The sequence below is a fragment of the Capsicum annuum genome, unplaced genomic scaffold (assembly GCF_002878395.1).
Source record: "Capsicum annuum cultivar UCD-10X-F1 unplaced genomic scaffold, UCD10Xv1.1 ctg3887, whole genome shotgun sequence".
NCBI lineage: Eukaryota > Viridiplantae > Streptophyta > Magnoliopsida > Solanales > Solanaceae > Capsicum > Capsicum annuum.
The window spans coordinates 1-3,647 of NW_025846042.1; the positions used below are offsets into that span (position 1 = coordinate 1).

At 32.5% G+C, this 3,647-nt stretch overlaps 1 pseudogene; it reads left to right on the forward strand.

The window, feature by feature from the left end:
* Positions 1-844: 844 nt before the first annotated feature.
* Positions 845-2,627, forward strand: LOC107841396 (annotated as a pseudogene).
* The last annotated feature ends 1,020 nt before the right edge of the window (positions 2,628-3,647 follow it).

The window sequence follows — 3,647 nt, forward strand, 5'->3', positions numbered from 1 at the left end:
AAGAAACAAAAAATTACTCTTTTAATTACACCTTTTAATTCTCATAATTATACCTTTTTGTTTTCTTCTCTAACCATTGACTATTATTTTTTGAAATTTAACAAGACATTGTTAAAAAAAGGAGTACTACGCATCTAATAAATTTATACTTTTACTTTTTAATGTGTCTTCTGTAATATATAAATTTAAAATATAGATTCACTGATATAACATTTTGCCTAAAATCATATTTATTTAATTTTTGTAGTTTTTTGGCATTTAATTTTTAAAAACTATTTTTTTTCCCTTTCTCTATAATTAAAATGATTAATTTGTATTAAATTTGTTAATAAAAGTAATGAACCTTTCACATCTACCACGTCTAATCTCTAAAATTACTATAATTTTCTTTTTTGTTATTCAACGAGTTCAATTGCACACTATGATTTGTATTCCGTAATCATCTACTGAATAATTCATGTGAGAATTTCATTTTATATTATTCTTCTAACCATCTTCTGAATAATTCAGTTAATTTTTTTAACAAGTTAATTATGATTAAAATTTCAGACCAAACAGGAAAATATTATTCTTCTAATCATCTTCTGAATAATTCATTTTCCAAAGTAAAATAAGTTGATTTGGAAAATATTTTCCAAAATGCCAATCAAACAGGAGAAAACAGGAAAACATTTTCATGTTTTCCTTCGTACCAAACATACCCTGAATCTTCAAAGTTATCTAAATCTTCTTGAATATAAGCAAAAATTTATCTTTAATTCAGTTTATTCTTATGAGTTTAAGGTAATGCTCCATTTTTAATCTTTTACTCCATTTGGAGGCTTGTATTCTAACTTTTGATTAGTGATAAGCATAGGTCTTTACAAACTGATGAACCTTTAAGCACAAAGTCTATAAGTGATGACAGAGATTTACTTAACATCGATAGTTAAGATCAGATTTTTTCAAAAGCTAACAGTTAATTGAAAAATCCAAATATTCGCATTGAGGTTCCAGGGAGTCAAGCATTGTGATCATGAATGACTTCGCCATGTAGTTAGTCTATCTTCTTGCTCTCTATCTATATTTTGCTTCCAAATAACCCAATAGTAAAAATTTTGCTCTGTTCTCATTATTCTGTAGAACAAATGGGCAGAATTCTTTCCTACAATTGTTTCAAAGGCAAGAACACTTGAAGTAATATCACGTGGCATAATGGGCAGGCGAAGTCGTACGTTACAATTGGTAAAGAAATATAGTCTTAATTTCCATCTTTTCATTGAGATTATATTCATATATATTGTTGAGGCTGAAATTAGTCCTACTACTTGCAGATGTATGAAGAACATCAAGAGCGTTCCTCATTAGTCCCAAGTCCCAACGCGACAATCGTATTTCAAACAATTTTGCCAGCAGATTGAGCCAAGATCATGGGCAATTGTCGATGTTTCTTATGATGTTACTCAAGAAAATTTGTATCCTCCCTCTTCATGCAAGGTTCATAAGCTTACATGTGGATGCTTGATGCAAGACATGCTGAATGTTTATTTCGAGGTTGTTGAAATGTCTCTAATATCACCATTTCGTGATTAAGCTCTAGAATTTCGTTTTAATAGCAGTAGTAGTACTATATCTAACTGGTTAATTCTACTGTATAATAGGTAACTTGGTGGAATATGTTGAAGTGGAAGAGAAAGGTTCAATTCATAAGCTATATAGAGATCTTACACATAATGGTATGCCATTTCGAGGAGAGAGATGGTTTGGTTCTCTTCAGAGAATGTGAGAGAGATATGCTTGTCTAATGATTAGTGGCAACTCTTCTCGTGAATTTGAAGGAGGTACATTCACTAATTAATGTTGCATCCAATACAAGTTCAGTCAATACATAAACTATGAGCAATTTCCAAATTAGTAAGGGTCGGTTAGTTTGACTCTAATTTTACACGAATCATCCACTTACTACTTCTTCTCCTATACTCGAGCTTGAGACTAAATATACTAGCAAACATACGAAAGCTGTTTCTCAAATACGAAGGAAAATTGATTTGCTTGAATTTAATTTGTGTCTGATGCAATCGTGGCAATGACTCCATCACCATAGGGGAAGAAGGGCATGATGAAAGTGGCTCAATGAACGGTGAGTAGTTTGTGTGTCAGCACAATTCTGTCAATGGACCCTAGTGGAACAACATTTCTACATTAGACGAGTTTGAATTCAGAGCCACCTTTCAAAAGTGCACCGATTCTGGCCATCCCAATGGCGTAGTTATCAGTGCAGCCTCTCCAAGTTGGGTCCCAGTTCCTCCACTACATGTCTTCAACTTCCTCGGGGACGAAAGGACTCGATCTCAGGTGTGCAAAAATTTACTAAGCTTCTTGAATTTGAAAGGGAGACCATTATTATTTTTTATTTTGTAGTACACATGGAGGGGGTGCATTTTTCACATTGTTCTAATTCATAAATATTCATTATTTTGAAGAATTCTTCTATTGTTTTTGATCCTTTTTTCTTGACATAATGGAATGTTCTTTTCAACCAAAATCCAATACAAGAGTTAGCTCACATTGCAAATGACTCTCATCCAGGGAATTCTTTTTCTGTGCTCAGGGTAAATGAAGTTCATTTAATGGTGAGAGATCTTTGACAACTGAAGGCATAAGTATTCTTTTTAGAAAACAAACTTCCATCATCAACCAAAGATTTTATTGGATTCACAAATTCCTTTTCCTTATGAACTGTGAGAGCGTTTTTGGATTGTCTACTTAAAAATAGTTTATAAGCTAAAAGCTAAAAGCTGAATACTTATGTTTTGGGTTTTAGCTTACTTTTCACTTTTTGGGCTTACAAGTGAGTGCTTGAATGCACTTTTTAGTTTTCTCAAACACCACAAAAACTTTTTTTTTTTAATAAAGAAGTTAAAGGTCAAAAGCACTTAATTTTAAAATAAGTCAATCCAAACACCCTCTAACAAGAAAAATCCCAATTCTTGTTCTTCTCTCTTCTTTCTTATTAAATTGTCTAGCTTTTTATAGGTTTTTCCCTAGCGAAATGAAGGTGGTGCAACACTATTCGATATGTCTGTTTTCTGAAAGCTGTTGAATTTCCACGTTGAGCTGTCAATTGTCGTTATAAGGATTTGATGTTGTCTTGGCTCCTGAAAAGATATGATGTCTTAATTGGTTCAAATGTTCCAAGATGAAGAACTGGATTAAAGTTTGGGAACTTGTTGGTCGTGAGCCTTATAATTGAGTACGTTTATCCATACAATAATAATAACGACATATCCAGTGTATTCCCACAAAGTACGTTTATCCATGTACATGTTTAATCTCTTTTATGTCCTACCTACTTAAAAGTTGCCATGTTTACATTGATATGCATCAAGGTTCATTGCTACATGAGAGCATGTTAAATTCCAAATACGGATGTGCTAATACTAGTTAATAATTTGATCTAGAGTTTGGTTCCTATAGTTGTATATTCCCTCTAAAAATTTGTTCGTTTTTGTACTGATAATGTATGCATACATGCCTTCCGTTGTGCTGCCTGAAGTCGTGGGCTTCACATTCCCCAACCAAAGCGATCCTTGACACAATTGTTTTTAAATGGACTTTTTGAATTGTATCTTTTTGTGTTGCTGCATTTAGATTGACATTGGTTTCAA